Source organism: Pezoporus wallicus, unplaced genomic scaffold (genome assembly GCF_028554395.1).
Source record: "Pezoporus wallicus isolate ANWC-B61680 ecotype Strahan unplaced genomic scaffold, APGP_CSIRO_Pwel_v1 contig_8047, whole genome shotgun sequence".
NCBI classification, from domain to species: Eukaryota; Metazoa; Chordata; class Aves; order Psittaciformes; family Psittacidae; genus Pezoporus; species Pezoporus wallicus.
Window position 1 is genome coordinate 1,021,513 of NW_026639548.1, and position 25,724 is coordinate 1,047,236.

Genomic DNA, 25,724 nt, shown 5'->3' on the forward strand with positions numbered 1-25,724 from the left:
ACACATTTGGTTGTCTTTGTCTTTTTATTATTTATATCATTCTGCCAATCTATTTGTTAGCAGAACGTTTTCTTCAAGGGATTTGTATATCTAGATTTCAGCATTTTTATGGATCTGAAAGAGCATCTGGCTAGCTCTGATTAATGCAAAACCAAACTAAAGCTGTTCCATTCCCCAGTGACTTTATGCTGTCAACTACTTTGAGATCTGTCAGTTGGCCAACCCTTAATTTGTTTAACATGCGCTCTATTGACACGAGCCAAATTTCTAGTCAGAATACCATGTGGTATAAGTCATATGCCTTGAAAAGCTTAACTACTCAACTAACTCTGCTAACCAAACCATTGATTTCAAATTCTGAAATCAAGTTTGTTTGCGCATCAGTATCATAAACCCCTTGAAATTGCCATTAGTTGCATTCGTGGCCTTTAAAAGAAACCTATGCAAATTTTTTAGTTTTCATCCAGCATTGATCTTAGACAAACAAGGCTACAGTTGCCAAAGCTGTTCTACTAGAAGTGTTAGCATGAGGTTAGCAGTCATTTCTTCTGGGTACTATGGAGAATTGTATCCAGTTTATCCTGCACTGGGAGGTTTAAAAATGAGCTCATTACAGGCTGAGTATCTGTTTGTTGATGCTGTTAAAAACTGACTGGAAAATGTGGACATGATGACACAGTATGTGTTGTGAGAGGAAAGTGTTTCAAATAGATCATGGACTGCTGGCTTCCATCAAGACATTGGTGACTCTTTTAATGTGCTTTTGTCTTCCAAGTACGGGTTGGAGGTCAGCAACTCTGGTAAAGACAGTGTTTGTACTTGATGTCATTGTTTATGCTTTGATTCACAAGTCAAGTTTCTTCTTGTGTCTTCTTTAGTTGAAAGAGATGTTAAATGTTTCCAGACAGGAATGCTCATCATAACTTAGCTGAAGTTAACATGCATTTCTTAAATCTTTGAACTCCTTGACAGGCAGAGAAATGGGCCTGGTCTCCTAGTCAAAAATTAAACTAAGGCTACTGCAGATTTCTTGCTTTAGATTCTTAAGTTTAGCAGCTGTTGCAGCAGCTTCCTGGGATGCAGTATCTTGGGAAGGGGACCTCACTGTTAATATCCCACACTGTAAGGCTTGGGAGAAGAAGCATAACTGATCAGATGAGATGGCTTTTTCTGCTTGGAAGATAATACTGAAGAGGCTCCAGAATATTCAAGGGCTTGCCTCTTTGCAAATTTATATCACTAAATTGTAATTTCAAAAAAGAAACTGTTACACTGAGGGAAGATCCATGTGGAGCTTAAAATCAGTTCTATTTTAGTTTTGCATAAATCCATCCTTACTAATCTCAATCTGTCTTTGCTAATCTTGCTAGCCCTCAGCAGAATTGGAAAAGGCTGGCTGAAATCAAAATAGTGCAGACTCATGTTGGAAATCACTTCCTGAAGGCAGCTGGTATGCAGGCAACACCCCGTACATGCTTCTGATGGAGCTTCTGATAACTTGAATTATCCATTACTGATGTCTTTATCAAAGCACCCATGCTGTAAGGGTGAGGAAGAGCCATCTGCTCACAGCAGGATTAATGCAATTGATGGCCTATGTGCATGCTTCTGTTTCAGTGTATCTGCCTCTGTGAGTGATGGGAGAGGCAGTTGCTCTGGTATCACTGTAGAGATAGGCATGTGGCCTACCACGCTTGAAAAAATTCCCCCAGGATGCTCAAGCTTTTATTTTCTGTACCAGCAACAAAAGAAACACTTGTTCAGGGTATTTTCACCTACAGCTAGTACTGCTAGAAAACAAGGATGGAACTAAAATCCATAGCATGCTTAGTATTATTTCAAAATTGAACCATGGATTAAATCCCCTTTTGCTTATGGAGTGTAATAAATATTTATTTGGTGGAATAGGGAATGTCAGCAGAACAGGTAAAAAAATAGTATGAGATTTCTTTTTCTTCCTTTTAGTTCCTTTGAGATTTTCCTTTAGGGTTTCATTATTGACAGTGAAACAGCAAATTTGCTCAAGGGTGGAATTGTGCTCTGAGATTCATCAGTGTGGTTATAAAAACAAATTTTTCCTCCATGGTACACCAGATACCTTAAATTTTAACCCTGGAAAGCAGGATCCCTGAATTGGGCCATAAGAATTTTTGCTGATAAGGTTTTGAGTTAATCCCATTTTGTACAGACCTGTGTTTGCAGAAGCTGAAGGAAATTCATCACAGTTGCAGATTGTTTTCCAAGTAATATCCTCATGGACTATGAAGCCTATCCTTTTATGATAAATGCATACAGGTTTTGCTTAACTTCATTTTTTGAGCCACTCCATCTCTAATCTCTGTTGCTCAGTTTTTAAGTAGGCCTTGGCAGTCTGGCTGAACTACAGTAGTGCTGACACTGAGATTGTGCAGCTTGCTGTTGAGGGAGGGATGTTAGAGAAGGTTTACTGTAGACACAGCTTGGATTTTTCCTCCCCTTTGGTACAGCTAAAACTCTTACTTCCTGCACAGACAAGCAGTCAGTGTGATTTCTTTTTGAATATTTGGGTGGAGGATAACATACAACAAAGTAATTCAAATGTAATCCCTAAAGATGGGATACCAAATAACATCCCTGCTGTACAGGCAACTGGAATTATTTAGAAGGTGTAAGGGGGGCTTAATGTTCTGAGGAGCTGCCTTTATAGTGTGCCTTTGAGTAGGCACATCTGTAACTTTGCAGCTGAAATCACTTGCAGGCACAGACATGGCTGCTGGTTGTTTGCTCTGTTGAGGAGGTGACTAAGCATCTGCAGCCCACTGGCAGGTGTGCTGAGAGCTCCAGGTGGGGATTCCAAGGCTGTCTTTGGAAAAGAGTCATTTGCTTGCAGGGGTCAATGCATTGTTGTTGCTGGTCTTTCCAGAACAGTCCTTGTTGAGAAGATTACAGCATTAAGTAAATATTTTTCTTTATATCAGTGTTGTTATTTTTTTAATCTGTCTGGGTAAGGGGGAACAAACAGTAGCTGTAGGAGGAGCTTTAGTAAAGAGCTTCCTCTGGGGTGTTCAGCACACAGCCATTCTGCTCTGTGTGGCTGTACCAGGGTTTATGCTCCAGGGCTGCAACAGAGGCAGCCGGGGGACACTTGGATCAGCGTTTTTACAGACTGCCACTTCCCAGATCTGGGCCAAAGTATGAATGGTTTTGAAAATCAACATTTCCATTTCAAACATGGTTCCCTCTTAGTGTAGCAGCAGATACTGAAGTTTGAATTTCTCCAGAGTCAACAGCTAACTTGAGATAATTGCAAAGGGGAAGGATTGTGTGAAGAAATGCTGTTAGACTGTTCTTAGAATCATAGAATAGTTTGGGTAGGAAAGGACCTTAAGATCATCCAGTTCCAACCCCCTGCCATGGGCAGGGACACCTCACACTAAACTATGCCACCCAAGTCTTCGTCCAACCTGGCCTTGAACACTGCCAGGGATGGAGCATTCACAACCTCCCTGGGCAACCCGTTCCAGTGCCTCACCACCCTAACAGGACAGAATTTCCTCCTTATATCCAATCTAAACTTCCCCTGTTTAAGTTTTAACCCATTACCCCTTGTCCTATCACTACAGTCCCTAATGAAGAGTCCCTCTCCAGCATCCCTATAGGCCCCCTTCAGATACTGGAAGGCTGCTATGAGGTCTCCACGCAGCCTTCTCTTCTGCAGGCTGAACAGCCCCAACCTCCTCAGCCTGTCTTCATACGGGAGGTGCTCCAGTCCCCTGATCATCCTCATGGCCCTTCTCGGGACTTGTTCCAACAGTTCCATGTCCTTTTTATGTTGAGGACACCAGAACTGCACACAATACTCCAGGTGAGGTCTCACAAGAGCAGAGTAGAGGGGCAGGATCACCTCCTTCTACCTGCTGGTCACACTCCTTTTGATGCAGCCCAGGACAAAGTTGGCTTTCTGGGCTGCAAGCGCACACTGAAGCCAGCTCATGTTCATTTTCTCATCGACCAGCACCCCCCAAGTCCTTCTCCACAGGGCTGCTCTGAATCTCTCCTTTGCCCAACCTGTGGCTGTGCCTTGGATTGCTCTGACCCAGGTGTAGGACCTTGCACTTGGCATGGTTAAACTTCATGAGGTTGGCATCAGCCCACCTCACAAGTGTGTCAAGGTCCCTCTGAATGGCATTCCTGTTTGTGAGTACACCTGAATAGAGAACTATCCAAACATTTCCTGTGTTACTTATCTTTCTCTGAGGCTGTTGTGTACAGATGACAAGCTTTTACTTAAAAAAGCCCTGAGCTTAAAACTCACCGATGTAGTTGCATCCAAGCTAATGTTGTAAAGGAATGCGTTGGCCTGTTCCTTGTTTCATAGTTTGGATTTTACAACCTGCAATGTGGTGTTAACCCACGGCAGAAGGGAAGCTGTGGGAGTGTGGGAAGTGTGCACACAGCGTGTTGGCAGGTAGCGGCTGCAGGCATGAGCTCAGTTTTCCATCCATTCAGAATCAGATGGCCCATACCCTCCCCAGGTTTAGCCATATTTTTCAGGTTTCTGTTTAAGTCTTAAATTCTTGCTGTCATCTAAGTTAATGTGGTCACAAAATGGAGGCTTGTATGCCATAAAAGCAATGAAATGAAGTCATACAAAAGTGGATGCTGTTAATTTCAGTTATAGTCATTGAAAGGCTTTGGAGAAATTAAAAGGCTTGGAGTTTATTTTGGTGGTTTTTTTTCCTAACAAAGTATAAATAAAAAGTGCACCTTTTAAATGGATGTGTGAATGGCAAGAAGGTAACCTGATCTATAAATATAAATGGAACTTTGTCTACTTACAGCTTCAAGCCAAAAAGCATTAGGTTTTAAAGTAATTTTCAATTAAAAAACCCTGCTTTAACTTGAAAATAGTTTTCATTCTGAACAGAATATTTCATACTGAATGACTAGAGAGAAACCTGTAGCCTCATGAGGCTCTTGATGGGAATTGCTTTTTCAGCTGAGCAGCTCTGTCAGGCATGCAGATCTGAAAGTCGCAGCATGCTCAGCCTCTATCCTTCTTGCCAAAGTTCTGCAGGCCAAATTATTCCCAGTATGACACCTAAAAAAATTAATCTGTGTTGATTTGTGCTTCCTCTTACAGTGCTTTTCTTGCAACTGTTACTTCAGCTGTACTGAGTCCATCTCGCCCTATATCCTGTCTTTGACTGCAGCCCATAGGAGTTGCCCGAAGAGGAGTGTTACAACAAGCCAGATGAAATGCTTGGCCAAAAATTCTCATTGCTTCCTATGACTGCAGTCCAGAGTGCTCTTAAATCAGCAGTGGTGTCTTCTTTTGCACAGAGTCAAGCAAGGATCATGGAACATTTTGCAGAGAGTGCCCTGGCAGTATGGCTAGTGGTGGGTCTAGGTCTGCCAGTGTCTGGCTTCTTGTGCAGAGGAGCCAGTAGATCCAGTCCCAGATGTCTCGATGGAGAAGCTATGTTGGTTACCAGGTTGGGGGGGGGGATAGTCTGCTCAGGTGACCATGTGGCTCCTTTGTCATCAGCATGTCCTGGGCAGTCCTGCACCAGAGCTGACTACTTGGAGCAGGTCTGGGAAGAGAATTTGCTTTTCTGAGCTCAAGCACTAATATGTTTTGTGCATAATGACATAGAATGGACTCTAATGTAAATAATTATTATACTAAGGGTAAAAATGTTAACACTATGTTCTGCAGCCAAAAGCCATTCAGCTAAAGTGGAGAGTTGAAATATGCAGGGGAAAAGCCTTCTTCAGAAAAGCAAAGGGGCACTAGATGTTATTAGGAGCTGTTTCGCTATCACGGGAGTGCTGATCCCCACTCTCCATTGTAGTTTTAGGCTGTTGCTTTTCTTCCTGAGGATTACTGTTCCTAATGAAGGTGCAAGGAGGCCATATGAACTGTGTTTCCCGCTAACAGCCCCACTGCTGGAAACTTAGGGAGCTTTTCAGTTTGCCAGACTTCTGGTGAAAGTCTCTGATCTGAGTTACACAATCGAGCCTCAGTTCATGCCTGTCGTGGAGGCCGGTAGCTGGTAACATGTGGGCAGGCTTCAGTCTGCCTCTGAAAAGGTTTTGTTCAGTGTGTGCCTCTGCTTGGCGCGTCAGGCCCTTGCATTTTTCAAAATGTTAAGTATTCAGCTCTGCTCCACTACATTATCTCACAAATCCTCTATTGTTTGGCCCTTTTCTGAAGGGCATATTATGTGCGGTGGCGTGAACGGTGGCCAGGCCGTATCTGCAGTGCACACAAAGGTGCTCTGGTCTTGAGCTGATGCCACCCACCATTGGGTGGTCTAGGACTGCCTGAGTCAGGGGTTCTTTAGACTCAGTCTTCTTGGCTTAAACTTGTGAATGAAAGCAGTAAATTACTTCAGCTTTTGTTCAATGGGGATAGGCAGTGATAGGTACATAATGCTCCTAGTCTTGGAGTTGTCAGATGTAAGGGAGCCAAGATGACAACCCATAGTACCTTGTCTTCTGTGACCTTAAGAGAGAGCTTTGCTTAAGCATCTAGTTGCCAGTGGAGAGGGTTAGAGGAAAAGAAAGAAAAACCCATGTTAAGGCTCAAATCCAGTCTCGCTGAGCTGCTGAGTTTCAGTCAAAGGCAGAAAACAGATGGACGGGCACAGCTGCAGAAGGTGCTGTATCTTCTCTGGAAAACTACCCACTGTGTGCTGCAAGCAGAGACATCAGCACAGTGCTACAGTACTGCACGGAGCTGCTGCATGGTGCCGGTGGATGGATGGTCTCTCAGCCCATGCTACTTGTGGAGATGCCATTTCAGAGACTCCCAGCTCCCAGTGATGTATGGTTGCCTGCCTGTTTCCAGGATCTGCTTGCTGTGGTAGAAGAGAAATGCATCAAAAACTCATTATGCTCCTAAATCTTACATTTGTGAAGTATGCAGTGGGACCTGTCCATGTGAGCGTACCCTTATATCCTTTCCAGAAGCACCTCATTGCCCTGTCTCCCTGCTGAAGTCTCCATTTTAGACTGGACAGTTGAATGATGAAGAGGTCTTATAAATCAGTGGGGTCTCAGGCAGCCAGAAAAAGCTCTGCGATGCCCTGAGGTCGTGTTTCTTACATTCTTCTTGAGATAGAAAAGGGGGTCCAGCAGCCAAGCAGTGTCCCAGGTCTGCTCAACCACTCATGCAGAGCCAGTCTGACGTTCAGTCATTGCTCAAGAGCTACACTTGAAATGTTAGTCAGTGTGTATTGTTTATCTGTCACCGACAGTCCTTGACTCCTCCTGTATTGTTGAGAGGTGCACATAGTTAGATCTCTTCCAGAACAGATCTGCATTTTTGTTATTTAGGATGTTTCTTTAGCAGTTTAGTAATCCATCTTCTTTTGTGTAGCTTTTGCAGAAATTAAAGCAAGAAGCCTGTGTAAGCACAACTGTAGCAGGGAGAATGTGTTTCTCTGCTTGCTTTCCCTTTTCCAAAGACAAAAGAGCCTTATTGAAATATGCTTCCTTTCTGGCTACTAATGGGGTTTCCTTCCTTCCTCCTTGCAATGAGCTCAACATTCTCCCATCCTGTTGGGTATAAATTTCAGCCTGAACTGTTTTCCCTGTTGAGGTGTTGAGTCACTGGCCTTGAATGGGAACCTGTGATGAGAGGGAGAAGTCAGGGCTTGGGAAGAGGTTTTCCAGCAGTTTGGCGGTACATGGGAGGAATTTTAGAAAACAAGGATAAGGTGCTATTCTTTTTTGCGTGAGGCTGCTCATAGTTTTATTTCCTAGTTTTATTTCTGGATGCTTTGCTATGTTGGATATGGACAAATTCCAGGGCATTATACACAAAATACCTAGAGGAAGAGCTGGTTCCTGCTCAGTAACAATGTTCCGTTTTAAGCTGTCTCAGGTTAAATGGAAAGGAAAAATAAAGTGATGCCATGTCACTGGAATTCTTTCATCTCCTGGAGGAAAGATGCTGAAAGTCTTGCTTCAAAGGCTCTGTCTGGGAATTATGTCCTAAAGCCCGGATATTCTCCAGGGCTTAATTGTGCTTATTCATAGAAACACTAAACTTTATGAACTGGACAGCAGACCTAAATTTGGCTTTAACTGCAGAGAGGGTGTTGTTTTTTGCACACTGATTAGCAACACTGAGCACAGATATACACTGTGGAATAATAAGTAATAGGGACAGGAATTAAAGCAAGCTTTGCTCTGAACAGGTGAGCTAAACCAGTAACCTTTCTATCTGAATTTCCCACTTAAGTAAGGTTTCATTTTGTGTGGTGTTGGGTTGTGTCATGTTGGGTATACCTTGTCTCTCTCTCCCCATAGAACTTCTTTCAGGTCTAAAGTTGGTGGTAGGATTTTGGGGGATAGGAATTTGTATCTCCTTCCATATCATCTTGCTCTGCAAGATGAAGAAAACATGACTGAGCAATGTAGTAAAACCAGCAAGAATGAGATTAGGTTACTGCCTCACATAAACTTTTGCCAATTTTGGAGAAATCTGAATCCAGTATCTATGTTACTAATATTATCTGTATTTTGGAGGTTCCTTTTGCCTTCCCCCCCAACCCCAGCAATAAGGATGAGAAATTAACTTTTAAAACTAAAACTCAAATTAACATTATTGTGAGCTTATCTGAGCTTGTGTGAACACAATTGTGTAGTTGGCTTAACAAAAAAAGGGTGCTCTATTGTTTGGTAGAAAAGCAGTTAAGACTTCAAAACCAGTTGAAACCAATGCATACGCTGCCTTCATGGATTTCCTTAGTTTGCTGTCCTACCTGTGGAGAGCCAGCAGTGCAAGAGGGTCACAGAAGTGTTTTGAGAGGGCTTTTTTGTTGTTTTTGTTCTGCTTTAACTGCAGATAAATTTATAAGGGGTTAGATTCTTTGGTAATACTTTCTTTTTAGAAAGCTTCTGTATGAAACTGGAAGGGTTTCTTTGGGTTTTTATTAAGAGCTCCACCTTGTTGCTGGTACTACTTAGGAGTTTATTGAGAGATTCTTTTTCTATAGAGGTTCCTTATGGCATTTTAAGCAAGTCTGCAAAAAAGCTGCAAAGAAAGATCACTGGGACAAAGCAAGGAGCATTCTTTGCTGTTGTCACAGTTTTGTTAGTGCTGGGGCATATGTGGAAATGTTTTTTGTTTGGTATTTACCCCCCGGAAGTGCACTCCAAGTTAATTTGGAAACTTGCTGACAGGAAATTAACAAAAAATATCCAAAGTGAAAATTAATTTTTTAAATGTAGTTGACATAAAAATGTTGAGTGACTTATTTTTTTAATGGAAGTCACAACATTTAGACATGTAAGAATATAACTGTCTTTTAAAATGTAAAATAGCTCCATGAGACTACTTAACTATCTGTACATGACATCTTCTAGTCTCTTTAACTACTGTTTGCTTTGTTAGATGAAACACGGATTTGAAAATTAAAGACTGTCGTGGTTTGGAAGAGCAGTTGTTATCAATGAACTCTGTTTCTTGGAAAACTAAGAGCACTGAGCTGGTAACTTTGGCTTTGGAGTACTGAAGCCTATGTTTCAGGCAGATGTGAAGGATTTTGATGATCAAGGATACTGTGTATTTCAGTGGGCTATTTCCATTTCCATCCTCCGTGAAAGTGTGCACCTTCCCCCTGGCTGTGCTTGAAAAATCATGAAAGAGCCGCAGGCTGGAAAGCAGCTAAACCAATCTAGATTAAAGAGGCTGCAGTTTGGGATAGTTGAGGGCCTCCTTACTATGGCAATTAGAAGCCCAAGCATAGAGGCTGAGTCAAGTGTTGTTACAGTTTTCACCAGTCTTCTGGCTGCTGACCTGATATTGGAAGATTTTAATCTAACATAGAACAAATATCATCGTCATCGTTCATATCTCTGAAAGCAGCAGTGTGCTTACTGTCTTTTATGTTTGATTCTTGTAGGCACTTCGAATGTGTAGCTTATACCCTGTATCCTGCTTTTGAATGTGTACTGCAATATCATAACACTTCATCTTTCAGTGGAAGAAGTAGCTTTAGAATGAAGCCTAGTAAAAACCTCAGGGCTATACTCTTGTCTCTGACCTCTAAAAGAGGTCAAACCAGCTGAATTCTCATTTATGGAAGAAAACTTCCCATGCTGCATAAGCACTGTACGCATTTAGGGAGATTCAGGAGAGTTGATCTTGAAGTGTCATTTAGTTTGGTTGTTCTGTTTTCATGAAAATGTTCCCTGTAAGAGCCCTTGAACACACACTAATGAGGAAAGAGGTGAATAGAAATAGACCACAGAATTCTGAATCCCTATTGTACCATCTAACGAGAGACTAAACTTTGTAATTAAATATACTGAACAACTCTCTCCAAGCCTCTTCACACTTCAAATTTGAACTTGAGTATTGTAGTGTGAGCCCATCTTGAATCATGTGTCCATGAAAAAGCTCAAGGTCAGGAAGGCCCAGAACTACCCATCACTTCCTTTTCTGTTGGGAACACTTGTAAGATAGCTCTTATTTTTGGTATCTGACATTCAAGATGAGAACTGGAGTGGTTGGAGGCATGAAGGTCCTTGCAGAAAATATCAGACCAAGTGACAACGTTGTTCCACCCCTGAATCAGGACACAATGCTGTATAGTTGCCACAGAGTCCTGTACAGCTGCTAGATGAGCAGTGTGTGAGTCAAGATCAATGCTGTGGCATTCCCCTTCTGTACCTTTTTATTAAGCAAAACTCTTTGGACAGAAGCAATCCTACCAAATTTAGGAGAGTTTGGGAAGATTCCCCTTCCCTGCCTCTTGGCTTAAGGCTGTAGTTCACCAGAAAATGCCATATAAAAAAAGGGAAATTAGAAGGCTGGAGCACCTCTCCTATGAGAGCAGGCTGAGAGAGTTGTGGTTGTTCAGCCTGGAGAAGAGAAGGATCAGGAAAGACCTTAGAGTAGCCTTTCAGTACCTAGAGGGGCTGACAAGAAATCTGGAAAGGGTTTTTTTTACAAGGGCATGAAGAGATAGAAGAGGAATGGCTTTAAACTGATGGGAGATTTAGATCTTGTGAGGGTGCTGAGGCGCTGGCACAGGGTGCCCAGAGAAGCTGTGGCTGCCCCATCCCGGGAAGTGTTCAAGCCCAAGTTGGACAGGGCTTTGAACAACCTGGTCTAGTGGAAGGAGTCCCTGGCCTTGACAGGGCATTGGAACTGGATGAGTTCCCTTCCCACCCAAACCAGTCTGGGATTCTGTGAGAATCATCAGCCTCTCTGACAGGTCACTAATTTGGCAGTGAGAGGGGTAACCATTGTCTGGGCCAGCACTGGGGAGGACTGTGAAGTCTCTTTGACTGGTTAATAGCAACATACTGAAGTGTCAGGCAGGCTCATTAGGGACATGCTGTTAATTTGGTCAGACAAGCGCTGCCAGGCTCCATTGTGTAGAATTAAGCAGTGTGAATGGAGCCCGTAAGCAAAGCTGCTGGAATCTGCTTTTGTGTTCCCCTTGGACGGCTGTTCTGGTTTTGGTGTCTTTTCCAGTTCAAAGTGGCCACGTGGAATTTTGGCACTGTGAGTGTTACCCAAAGGGTAGTTATACACTTAGTGAGGAATTGGCCTGCACAGAGGGCTGCACATTTCCAGCACTTCTGTCACTAAATACCTATTAGCTGTGATTAGACAGCTTCTCCACCTGTAGTGGAGGCTGCCCTCCTCCCAAAAAACAAGAGGAATTTATGCCTTTGTCTATTCAGATGTAGGGATATCTATTTAATGCAGTGCCCCATTTAGGGAGGTAGTGTTTTTCCAAGGGTAGAAAAACGCTGTGTGGGAGGCAATACTCCTTACAAACAAGCACTGAGTTTCCTCATTTTACTTTACCAGGGCTTTCTATTAGAACAAGGCTGGAGGGAGGGAGATTTGGAATGATTCTGGGAAGCTTTGACTCAAGAAGGAGAGAATGATTCATGGATTATTATTGTTATTTATCAAGGAGAACAGACTATTAAACCTAATCTTTTGCTTATCTTTCTCTTTGAAAACTTAAAGCACTTATGCAGTGACCCCAAAAGAGTTTGTGGGTTTGAACCAAGGTCCTTTGGCATAAAAACATAAATCCCAGCTGTGGGTGCTAGTGCAGAACCATTTTAAGGTTGATTTATTCCAAGATTTATTCCTATTACCTTCATACTTGATAATTATTATAATAGTGAATCCTCAGTGCATTCCTTCTCTGTTTGTGAAGCAGGGTGGTTAAGTCATTCAGGGGAAGTGGGGGCAGCAGAGGCAATTTGCAAAACAGATCTGACAAGTCTTGAGACTTGCCACTTTCTGCATTGACAATGCTCAGTTTATCTCCAGTTATTGCTGGAGTTTTGGTGTAAGAGGTCATTCATTCGAGAGTCACTCTTTAGTTTTCATGGAGAAAAATCTGATTACTGAGAAGAGCGGCTTGTTTAGTAGCAACCTTTTTCTTCTTAATTTGGAAATGAGTATTTACTTCTCAAAAATAACTTCAAAATGTAAATTCAGTTACAGGGTGTACATTAGAAAGAAGTTTTTAAGCTCTAGCTTAACATAAGTTTAAGAACTATGAGGTGATTTACATTTATTTTTGAATCCTGATACTATTAAGATCAGTGCAATGTAAACTATGTTATAATTAATATTTGAGAAGAGAATTTAAATAAAGGAAGAATTAAAAACATGGTCTGTGTCACACTGTAATTTCATTCTTGTACTTCAGAAGATAACATAACTGAGTCTTTAGCTAATTCCTTAGGTGAGTTCATTAAAGAATCAAACTAGATTCTGTCCAGTTTATGAAAATGGAAAGGCACTTGACTGTGGTCACACAGTCTTATCTTTTCCACTTACGGTATCACACTGTAAAGGCCCATACACCACTAATACTTTTGGATATGTTGTCAGTGGCTGAGAGTCAGTGAAGCTTCCGAGCTTTTAACTTACTCTTAACTGGTGAAGACTGTAACAAATATCTTCATTATCCTCCTGAAAAATCCTGTTGGCAAAGCACTCTCATCATATCTAAGCCACTGGCTTGGATTTTGCTTCTATTGTCTGTTAAGTTGGGTAGCAGTGTAATCTCAGCAGAGGTAGAAAATGCGTGAGAAGACTCTTCTAATGAGAAAAATTGAAGAAAAAGGACAAGTGTCCTTTGTCACAGCTTGGATAGAAACTTGAACTTAGATCTGTATTTTACTGCACTAGGGAAGGCAGAAATCCTCAGCTTCCAATACTGTGAAGGGAACATATTTGACCAACCCAATGCCTATACTAGAAAGATTTCATTATAGGCTCAAGAAAACTGATTTCTGTCAGTAGGTCTAATAAACACATTGTGCAAAGTTAAGTTTCCGAGGTTTTGGGTAATCAACAGAAATCTTAATTAAGTTCTGATAAGAATTTATCAGTAATTATAGACATTTACTTGACATGTAAGCAATCCTCTAAGGTCACCAAAAATAATTTATTGGTTCGTATTTATTAATGCAGTTGAAACTTCTTTTGCTTAAAGCTTCAAAGTAATGTCAGCCGCATTGCAGTGGAAGACATGTAATAAGGTATCACAAATCCATCAATAGTTTCTTAGAAGTCCTCATTTTATGCCTGGAATGAACTTGTCCTGTGTCTTGTCGGACAATCTGCGTAACAGTTTTGACAGAAATAAGATAAACTCTGTCAGGATTGTTAGTACCTTCCAAAACTGAACTCCAAAAGTGAGCCATACAGTCAAGCATGGGAGTGTATGGGTAAAATTACAAGGAGAGGCTGTATAAGAACAAACATATGTCAAACATAGGGTATAGGCTTCCTCCTAATGGGCTTGGGCTTTGTAGGCCATGTAGGTTGCCAGAATTGAACACGATACACAGTTTGTGGCTTTTGTGTCTTATTTCTTAATGAATGCATGATGTACAAATCAAATACTGCAGCAAAGTATGAGGAGCTATAGTTACCCTACCTAGTGGCCTGTCTCCTGTCCTTGATTTGACCCCTGGTGTTCTCCTCTGCTATCCTTATCTCCCTCTCTAAATTAGCAATCTGCATAAAGAAAAGGAATATCAAAGATCAATCCCAGCAGGACAGTTCCTCATAATGAGACTAAAGGCTCTGTTTCATGGAAAGATCTTGTCAGTCAACATGCTAAAATCCACAGTCTAAGCAATACATCCCAGAAACCATTACTGGAGAGTGTGGTTAAAAACTATTTCCCTGGGAGTGATTTTACTTCTTGGGCAAGTCTCTCACAGGTGAAATCTATTAGGAAGGCCAGACCACTTCCTATCAGCAAGCAAGCAAGGACAATCCAAAGAATAGGCAATGATGTGTTGCCTTATAAGCAGGGAAGGTCTAAGGAAGGACTGCAGATTTTAGTGGAAGTAGAATTTTTTGGGGAAAATCCATCGTCTGTAATGGGATTTTGAAAGGATTTATCTATGCAAAATTGTCCAGTCTACAGAACTGGTAGTTTAAAAAACAAACAGAAATGCTCAAAGAAAAGCTTATGCAGCCTGACCTGGTTATTGAATGGAAGTTGCCCTCTTTTTGTGTAGTATAGGTGGGACTGACAATAGATTTAAGTCATCTGTTATCATAGTCATTGCTATGCAGTGTGATTTACTTTGCCATAGCTAATTTCAGCTGCAGCAGCCAACGCTGATAGTTCAAGTTGGGTATCACCACCATTTGCGATCTGAGATGCAGCCCTCTTTTTTTACATACACACACCTCGCTTGTTTTTTCCGGGAAGATGATCAAAAGAATCAACCTTACAGGGATCTTCCTCTTCACCTGAGAGGCACGGAGTTAGGTAGGTAGTTACTCTTGCAGATTCTCTTAACAGCACCCCCGAGCTTCAGCCTGGCAATACAGCACTGATATGTTCCTCTTCTCTCCTAGAAATGAGACTGCAAGATCCAGCAAGAAGGTATGCTATGTAGTTAGTTAAAACAGATTCCATATCCATTCCAAAAAGATAAGGTTTTTTTTTTCCCAAGAATTCCTATCAATCTGTAATTCAAATATTCTTTGAACTCAGTTCTCTTGCAAAAGTTTCTTATCTTTCTCCTGTAATACCTTAAAGTGTATGTAGAATGTGATAATTTCTTCTTTTGCTTCCTTGGCTAGAGAGAATTCAGTGTGTATTTTTGCATTACCCCACTAGTTTGAGTGATTCATCTTGCCTTCCAAAAATGATTACATGTCCATCAATCCAACCACAAACCATTTTTGAAAACTCCTTGCCACTGTTATATATACTGAATAAATCAAATCCAAACTATCTCAAATACATTTTTCTGTGACACAATAAAATGATTGTTAGGATTATAACAGTCTGTAGCTGGAACTGAGAGCTATTACAGCATTGAGCAAATAAACCAGCCAACCTTCCTGTTCCCCACCCCTTCCACTAAGATCACTAAGAAGTGTGTAATGCAAGTATCTGATCTTTTTCTGCAGCATCCAGAGAAGCCTGCAGAAGCAACCACCTGAACCAGTCCTCTTTGTGCTCTCCACCTCACGTGCCTTGTCTCCGAATCACTGCATTTGGGCTTTCTCCTGACACTGAGTCAGTCTGCTTGTTAGTAAACATTTTCCAATCTGCTTTTGGCTCCAAACTGGATTTCTCCTGGATCCTGAAAGCCGTGAATAGTTTTGAAGGAAAATTACCTGACAGAAGCAGAGTACAACCTGAAGAGCCCTCCACATGTTACTGCTAAGTCCTGGAAGCCTCCCTTCAGGATTAGTGCTCCCTTAGTTGCTTCAATGGCCAGGGCTAGTCAGTCCTCTTTCTTCACAACAGTCTTTCCTCCTCAGCTACTCCTCTTTCTGTCTTACCCATGTGGTGTTGCTCTTCTGTGCAAATACCCAGAAGAAATCACAGTTGCCCTGGTTCCACCTTCCACTCTTATATTTGAGTATTAAATTTCACTTTATTTTTAATCAAACCAGATCACATTTTGGCGTCACAGAAGCATGTTTGGCATGTTTAAGTTGCCACTGTGAGACTCTTCTCCAAACAGAGTTCAAACCATTATGTTACAGTCTGTACCAGACCCTTCCTAGCAGCTGTGTTTATACAGCTTCTAGTAAAATGGGTCCCTGATTAGGATTTTTGAATAGCTCATTCACTGAAAAAATGGTGTTTTGAACTAGCTAAAGCTATTTAAAAAATTGGGATAATACATGATTAAAAGTTTTGGGTTGAAGAAATGTCAGTGGCAACACCCTGCCAAATTTTAGCCCCAAAACATCATCACCATTCATATCACAAAGATTAAGTTACTGGGATTTAATTGGGCAAGAAGTGTTTTGCTTGTTTTAAAGAAAATAGCTGAAAAATTCATTTGACAGAGATTGAAAATTATATGTTCAGAGGAGTCACCCAAAATGGATAAAAACTTGGTAAATTGCATGAAGCTAAGGATATGGTTTTTATCTTGCAACTGTCAAGCAACAGTAATTTTTGGCCAGCTTGATCCAGAGTAAGAAACTGAACATTAGAGCAGCTCTGGGGTTGCTTCATGCCTCTCAAGCCAAACTGAAAAACCAAACCCCATCTTCTATTCTGGGTGACACTGATACACGCTGAAGACCCTGTGTGTTGGGCAGGTGGATTCTAAATAACCATTCTGTTCCTGCCATGCCAGCCTCTCTCCATGAGGCTGGAGGAGTGATGATGGTTGGTGTGCCAGCAGCAATGCCTTCTGGAGTTCAGGGAGCCCTACAGGCTTGAAAGGCATTAAGGCTGGGAGGAAAAGGCACCTCCTCTGGACTGTTCCCTGCTGTGGAGTTAGCTGCATTTCCAGTATTCTGCAGATTTGGCTACATGCTTTCTTGCTGCAGATACTGGCATTGAACAAAACTAGTAAGCATATATTAAGGCAGGGAAACACAAGTGCTGCTTCTGTTCCATTCAATGGTAACACATGATTAAAGGACCAAAAGCTACTTCAGCTGACAAACTCCATACTTAAATGTTTTTTTAAATTGTAAACTAAGAGCAAAGATTTATAAGTTTGTGTCATGGTTCATAAATCTAGATCTCCTCTTGTCCTTTTACTCTAGACAAATGGCTTGTAGAGGAAATTGTAGTGGTTTGGATAAGTCTGGGTTTCAGCAGTCAGCCCTCTTAGGTCAGACATGTAAGAAACATCTGTAATTGTTTGAGGAATTTGGCAGACAGTCTTGTACTTAAATCACATTTTCCCCTTTGAAAGCTGGAAATGTCCGTGTATAAATTAGACACACAAGCCACATACCTGAGCACCTGTGGAATTAGACAAGGTATCAACTTGCTGTTACCTTGCAAATCCTACTGCAAAGGAAAAGCAAGTTGATACCTTGCTATAATAAGAAGCTAGTTTATGGTTCTTAAGAACCATTTATCTTTTTTCTTCCCCAGAATGAAATCTAATAGTTTTAAGGGGAGTTGCCATTAAGAGGCAGGCTCCTTCAGTGTTCAGAATTTGCTGCTGAGATTTTGACTAAGACTAAAATCAAAAGGTTCTTTGAGTAAAATTATACAGACCCTCCTTTCCAGGCAGAATTGCTAAATTATGTGCATAGTTGTCACATACTGGGCTTCTGAGTACATTTAACTTGTGCATAGTTGTCGTGGTTTAAACCCAGTCAGGTAATTCGTTCGCTCACTTCCCCCCCTTTCTTGCCCTCCCCCTGCTCTCGGAGGGACGGAGAGGAGAATCAAAAGAATGAAACTCCCACGGGTTGAGATAAGAACAGTTTAGTAACTAAGGTATAACACAGATCACTACTGCTACCACCAATGATAATAATGATAAAGGAAATAACAAGGGAACAGAATACAACACCTCACCACCCGCTGACCGATAACTCGCCCCCCAAGCCCGACCAAGCTCCGACCGATACCTCCTCCAACCCTGCAGTCTCCCAGCCCTTCCGGCTAACTCCCAGTTACATCCTGGGCATGACGTGCTGTGGTATGGAATACCTCTTTGGTCAGTTTGGGTCAGGTGTCCTGTCTCTGCTTCCTCCCGGCTTCCCCTCCTCCCTGGCAGAGCATGAGGCTCACAAAGTCCTTGGCCAAACCAAAACATCTCTATCAGCTCTGTTCCCGAGCCGAAAGTCAAAACACTGCACTGCACCAGCTACCAAGGAGGAGAAACATGACTGCTACTGCTGAACCCAGGACAATAGTCTGTCTAGAATCATCTCATCCTGTAATGAGATGATGTGAATTCAAAGCATATTAAATTTAATCCTGGTTTTCAGGATTATACACTGCAAATTTAAAATTGCAGAGTATACAAAAGGCATAATGTTCCTGACTGCTCAGTATAAAAAATGAAGCCCAGCTCAATGTGAAGTAAGTTTCTGGTTCTGCCACTGAAAGCAGAATTCAGTAAACTGGCTTTAGTGGGAGATTCAAGCTGATGTCTGGTGACCTTTGTCAAGCAGGACAAATGATTGCTATGTTTGCTACAATTGCATTAGTGCTGGATGCTTCTGGTACAGCCTGAGCAAATGAAGTTTAGAAGTCTGGCTGTCTGTCAGCAAACTTTGCCTTTTGATTGAGTCTATAAATGCTGTAGCATAGACCCTCCAGGCAGGAATTCGAGGCTCTGCTTTATTTGATGCCAGGTCCTTTAATAGTTTCAGAAAGTGATTTTGCTTGTAATAGAAAACCATGATGAAAACAGACAAAATCATGAATAATGTGTTAAAATCAATTCCTGTGTGTCAGCTTCCTGCATAGCATGCCCTTTGGTGGGCACAGTAGCTGTCTGAACAACCTAAGGAAGAGGCTGTCAGACCGATGCTGCATACAAGCTGCATCTCCGTGTGTTGCAGTTCAGGAATGACATATTGTAGCTGTCAACTATAGCTGGACAAAGAGCCAAAACCAGGCACAAACACACATACATCCCCACAAAAAAAAAAAAAATAAATAAATACAAGCCCAAATTTCCAACTACCTGTTGTCTTTTTTTGTATGAATGACCTGTAAGAGCTAAAGACTGTATTGATGATTCAGAGACCCATCTGTGATTCTGACTTTGACCACTGAAATGCTGGTAGCTTTACTCTAGAAGTATCCTTGGTAGCTTTGAGCTCAAGAATATACTAGATTTCTTCCTAGCAGCTCTCAGTGCCCAATCTTTTGTGATGCCAAGCCTTCCCATGTTCAGCACCGTGCTTGATTCAAAGGACAGGCTCGGTTGTCAGTAGTCCTTGTGAGGCAGTGATTTTTATTGTGGGCTGATTGAGCAAGAATCACACTAGCGGGAATGAAGGTGGAAAAATTGTCTCCCTTTAAGCCATTGCTGGAATAAAAATCACTCCTTCTGTCTTCAGAATGTCATTAATACAGCACCATGGAAAAGGGACTTACTGTTTTCTTGCAACACTCTGGCACCTCCTTTACTCTTGTTTTCTTTTCTAGCCTCTGTGCGTTCTCCTTCCTGCTCTTTCTTCTATATTCAATATCTCCCCCTGTTTTCACTTACTCTTCATTTACACACTTAATGCAAGGCAGTCAGTTTTAACTGCTCTTTGTTGGCCTTTACTCCCTGGGAATCATCTGCATCCTTTCTGTTCCCTTCCCAGGGCTTTCTTGTATGCCAACACTGTCATGTCTTAGCCAGTTGAAAGGCTTCCTGCTCTTCAGCCAAGCAAGTAGTTGATAGCAACAACCTGGGTGCCTGACTGTACTCAGCTGAGTATCTCTCCTTCGGGATATTCTTGGTGGCTGCTGCCACGCTCGATGCAGCACAGCCCAGTATCTCTGTATGTGGTAGGGGTGGCCAGAAGGGCTGTCATAGAAAAGTGCAAACCAGCCTGATTTCTTCCACAACTGCATTTTTTTCCCCATGAAAAATACAAGTTTCCTCTTCAGGAAGGTTATAATCTTTTTGGAAGATAATTTTCACATCTTCAGGGGAATACAGTGTAGCATTTCTCTTGCAAGCCTACCTGAACCACTTCAGGAAGTGGCAGTGAGTATGTTATTGCTGATTGACGGTTGTCAGTCACTGGCTATACATCTTCAGTGTTTTTCCTGGGCACGCTGCATTGCCTGACACAGCTCTCCAGAATGTAGCCGGAGGCCGTGCAGCATTTTCAATTATTTGCTTGTGGAGATAGCTGCAGGATTGCAGTGTCAGAAATTACTGCTTAATCTTAAGGGATTTCTTGGCATTTTGTTGCCACAATAAAGTCATAGTTGTCACAATGGTTTAGTACAACCACAGAATATATGTACAATTACTCATGCAGCCTGAAAATGTAATGCAATAATAAAATACTGCATTTACATATCTGCAACTTGGATTCCTTTGAGTCTTCTAATGCTACTTTTGTTCTTTGCTGTGTTGTTTAAATGCGTATTTCTCATATTTGAGTTTTATAAAGATGTTAAGAAGAGTTGCATGCTGTCAGTCTGGTCACATTTTGCAACCAGTCTTAAATATGTGGGGCTGTGTCTCAGCTGTCTTCATTACCTAGGCATTTCAGTTTTGCAAATCCATATTTATGAGGAATTTGTTCCACAGTAGAACTGCCATTGCATTGTTAATACTAAGATGACAGTTGGTCTGAAAATGAGGTGTCAAGCGCACAAAGGCAGTTTCCACTGGAGTTGTTTTCAGCTGTCCTGAGGCCCAGCCAGTCCATGTTGTGAAGCATTTGCAAAGTAAGATCAGTGCCGTGCAGAGCTGCTGCTGAAATACAGGAAGGCAGATTCTTGAGGCAAAAATGAGGTTGCTGTGTCTCCACCCTTGCCCTAGCAGGTCAAAAGGTAGCTTGGCTTAAGAACATAAAGGTATCTGCTTTTCTATGTGGCTTAGTTGATATCACTTTGTTCGGGGTTATGTTCACTGTATGCAGAGCATTAGTGTACAGGAGGAATGGATTTTTCCAGTAGAAATTATCGTAGTTGCACAAGTGTGAAAACCACTTTTTGTACTGTGTTTTTGAAGATCCTTTCTCACACTATAATCTGTATGTCTATTCCTCTTGTCTCCTGCGAGATGTTTCAGTTCAAGCATTATGATTAAGTCAGAAGAGCATTCACCCTGTGTACAACTTGACGAATGCTCCAGTTACCTTCTTACCTGTATCTGTGGGATTAGACCATGAACTCTAATAGTTGAAAACATCCCTGGCAGGTTACTCATATGCACAGTAAAAAACCTTAAATGGTATCTTGCAGTGCTGCTTAGCAAAGTCATAGGCACATTGGTCATTGATGGAGTATTGCTGGAGGAGCTTTCCCAGTGCTTCTTTATGCTTTTACTGTTTCTGCTTGTCATGGTCTTAGTGACCACTTCTGGGTTTTAGCAGGACCCTTGTTTGTCGGCTATGATGTGTTTGAGATGAGAGAGATTTTCAGTATGTCTTGCAGAACAGATCTGAAATCCCAAGTTAATCAGACTTATCTGATAAAATAGGTTTTAGAATTAATCTCATACCAATCTGCAGCTCTGTAAAAGCATACATAAGCGTTATTTATTGTCTGTAGTCACAAGAGGAGGAGAAACCCCACATGTAGGATGGCTGCACTCAGCTCCTGCAGCAGCAAAGAATTTCCTAAGAACACTGAACATGATAATCACAGTCCAATGTGTTAGCCTAAACTTGATAAGAAATGCTTGTGCACAAAGCCAGTCTCTCTGAGAAAGGAGAGATTGAGCTGAAAATCGTCCCTGGAAACTTGGCAGATTTTTAAGGTGAATAGGAAGGAAAGGAGGAAAAATATGATTTTTCATGCTGTAATGAAAGATGGCTTTGGAGGACATGTGCATGTGCAAGGAGCCTGAGGGAGGAAGATAGAAAATTCAACATCTTTGAACACTGACAAATCACCTTAATGATCTGACAGCATCTTCGTACTGGCTGCATCAACATTAGGGCTATTTATCACTTTCATAGATTCACAGCATTAGGTAACACGACTTTTCTATCAACACATGGTTTTTCTTGCTTGGTGAGCTGAAGAACAGTTTCTTAAGGTTACTTCAGCAGGGAAAGCATGCAAACAAACAGGTTGTACTCCATTTCAGACTGTGGTTTATTTATGTCTCAGAGCCATTTTTGTCTACTACAACCATCGAAGCTTGAGAAATTGATCCAGAAACTGTTATTTTGCTATTCATCATCAAAGGTTTGGTCAAAGGTTTCTCCTTATCGCAGTATTTATGTCTTCACAACCCTCTTAGTGAGACGTCCCAGTGTCCCCTTTGGTGCAATTTAGAATAGCTGAATGTAATGAAACATACAAATGGAGAGGTTTCCATAAAGATAGTGGGGGTTTTTGAAAGCAGTTGTATCTTTACCATTTATTACTTGGAAGCAGATATGTCATCACACTTCTTGGGAGACAGCCATATACAGCTGCTGGATGGAACTGATTTTTAGAAAGCTATTTTATAAGAAGCATCATTCATCACACTGAGACTGAGAGGCCTTGGTGCTGCCAAAACTAGTGGGTATACTGTAACATCAGCAAACATATTGAAATAAGAAATCAGAGGCATTAGTGTCCTGGGTTTGGATTTCTCCATGTTTAAAATGTTTTTGTGTGAAGGTCTTGTTGATGGTTTTGGTGGTGCTGGTGTTATATTGGTCATTCACATGATTTTCCATAGATAATAATTTTTTGGACCAGCAAGGACTGCCCAGTGCTTATTGCTGTTAAATGTTAAGAAAATACTGCATGTATAAAGTGATGAGATTTTGCGGTCAACTAAAGAATGTGTGAAAAGAGAGGGATCAGGACTGGAAAATGGGGGATTCCATTTGCAAGTAACATAGAGGCCAGATCCTGATGTTTATAATATGGAGTTTCTGTCATATTCCTCTAACATGATGATGATGATTCAAAAGTGCATTCTAATTTGATCATGCTTATGAGGTTTCTTGTTTTCACTAAGTACATTTGCATATCTGCATTTCCCTAAGGGATACCTTCTAAGCAGAGTTTAAATCAGACTTAACATTTGCCAGTATTAAAGTGAACATTGTATAACTGATCACAAAACCTACAGTTTATGCATGAATGCAAGTATCAAAGAGGACTTTGGCATAACTAACACAGTATCCTATGCAAATAGTCATAGTTGAAAAGGAATTAATCCCTTTCCAAAGGATCAGCGCAAATCTTTCAGCGGTACATAAGCCTGTTTTTGAGGGAGCAGGTGCTTAGCAAGCCCTGAGGATTCAGATTTTAAAACATTCTGTACTCTGCATTGACACATGCAAATACCTTAGAAATAAATTTTCAAACTTTGCTCTTACAAATTTGCTACAAATTCTCTATATTGTGAATTTAGCTGTAACTTACTTGGTATGCAGGAATTCTGTAAGAGTAGGACTTGGATCATCTCAGTCTGGAACTGGACATACCAGCTTTAAGTTGGGATAGAACAAAGCTGTAATTGATGACTGGCCAGGTCTCCTTGCCAAGCTGCTCATTTTGATCATTCATAGCAAGAGACCCTTATTTTGTAGAAATCCTTTTGTTGGTGAAGACAGCAGACAGGTTCTATTCTGTCCTCAGAGAGGGTGGCGTGGTGCCAGTGTCAGCTGCCAGCAATCCAAAGTGTTGTGTCTAATCACAAGATTAATTTTTTCCTTTTATTGGCTTTTCCTTTCAATGCTACCAAGCATGACATGTTGTAAAGCAGTAACACTAGTTGAACAAGGGTTGGCTAGCATCTCTCAGCCTCCTGGCTATGTCGATAGCAAAATGAACATTTGGCTTGATGTGCAGCCAGTAAAGACTCCCAGGAAACCAAACTAGGAAAACACACTTGTCAATGAATGGGCCATGTGCCTAGTGAAGAATTAGTGAAGAGGAAGCCAGATGCACCTGGGTATAAGAGCCATGTTGGGGCTCACATTCTCTTTTATCTTGCACATTTCAAGCATCTACAGTTTCAATAGCATATCAAATACCCGAGTTTTCAAGCTATATATCCAAACCATTAATGGTCTGTAGTTATATTAGGATGTATTTATTTTAGCCTTAGAGTGGCCATATGCAAGTTAGGTTCTAAAAGGATCAAGTTAAAGATTTGCACTCATTCTGCTGAACATAATGACTGCAAGAGGTTGTGCCTTGCTTTGATCATATAGGAAAAAATGACCTTTTTCATTTTTTCAGAGGGATGATGCTAGATTCAAAACTTTTTTATCCTTGGAATGTTCAGCAGTGACTGGGTGAGCATCCGTAGTGTGCTGTTCCATCATGCAGACATGAGGGCATAGGCAGGAGTGCTTGTGGTGCAGAAAAAGGCAGGCTTAGTCTGTCTGCTCCTGTCTGCAATCAACCGTGCCCATTTGTGCTCATTCAAGGAACTTCAGTGGTCTTGGAATGGAAATTTAGCAGAGTTTGGTGTGAGTGAAAGAATGGATAACTCTGTGCTTGGCAAAGTATCATATGTGAGCTTCCAGAACCCTGCATTTTGGTTGTTATTAAATATTGTAAAACTTAATATACTCCTGTCTTTCTACAGTGTATCTTGTAATCTGTGAATATCATGCTCCTTATGTTCTGTGCTGCCAAAGACAGATCATATAACTTTACTGAACATATAGGAAGATAAGTGTAACTCCAGGGTAATGTCCCTTTAAGACTTCTGTTTGTGGATTTGACTCAGTTCACCGGTGTCTTCAGTATAAATGTGCAGATTTGGATGTACAATTTCCAGCCAGAGTTGCATTTTATTAGCTTTTCACAATCAATAGGTAGGGCTAACAAAAATCAGTTAATCTACTGTATGAATAATATAGATGCCAAAAGATCAATGAAACAGTTTCTGCAATGAAACTGTTCTATGATTGATATTCTTGTGAAAAGATTTCAATAACTCGAAAGCAAAAATCCACAAATGGATCTTGTGTGCCATTGTGCCTCTATTGAATGTCACTTTTTTAAGCAGACATCATGTGGCAGCTCTCAAGGAAGTGGCCTAATTTTTGTTTCAAGGATTAAAAGTCCCCATTTCCTACCTCTTGGCTGCTTTCTGAAGGGGATGAGACTTGAGGGTGGGGGGATGAGGTAGAGTTATGTATTTATGTAAATATGAATTATTGACTGGAAATTGCAAGAGGAGACTGCAACCAAACAGCTGTCTTTGCAAATTTAGTATTTATTACAGAGTTAGACAAAATGCCTTATTGTTTAGAGCATAATTTGCCTTGGGCATTGGCTTAGACACTTGCATTGGCTGAAAAGAATTTCCTAACTCCCTTTTCCACACAACAGAAGATTAAGTAGATAACAGCAACAACTGGCTGGTTTTATCTGGCCTTGACATGTTCCAAGCATCTACTTGATGATCCAACTAAATTATTTTTGTCTCTCGTGGCTGGAGGACTTTAACATCACCACTTCTGCTCCATCAGGAGCTTCTTTCTGAGCTTTCCTTCTTGTCAGAAGTGAACAATTTTCAAATAGTCCAGCACAGGGAGTGTTCCTGGCATGTTCATAGGATGCACAAGCATTCAGAGTTACAGAAATGTTCCAATGAAGGAAACAAGTTCAAAGCAAAAGTGAGAGGAACTGCATGAGGAAGCTTTAGTGTTCTTGGTAGACAAGAGCCCAAAAAAAGTTGTGATGCTGCATAGTGATGGTAATGAAAGTTGGAAACAGTGAACTACAGTGTATTTCTGTGGAGAGCTTTCCCCTGAAATTTCACTGTCTTTTCTCATGCACCGTCCCACCATCTGCTGGGAAGAGGCTTCTGATCAGCAGTATAATTGGGTCACAGAAGTTCCCTGCATC

The 25,724-nt window shown here is 41.3% G+C and overlaps 1 protein-coding gene and 1 long non-coding RNA gene across 4 annotated transcripts in view; both read left to right on the top strand.

Annotated features, from left to right (window-relative positions):
• The window catches only part of ZDHHC8 (zinc finger DHHC-type palmitoyltransferase 8), a 126,042-nt gene that overhangs the window by 55,656 nt on the left and 44,662 nt on the right, over window positions 1-25,724 (top strand). The window lies entirely within an intron of this gene.
• LOC130602233 (uncharacterized) lies at window positions 13,559-15,733 on the top strand. Its single transcript, XR_008972849.1, has 3 exons — window positions 13,559-14,768; window positions 14,858-14,885; window positions 15,419-15,733. It is a non-coding gene; the product is annotated as an uncharacterized LOC130602233 (long non-coding RNA).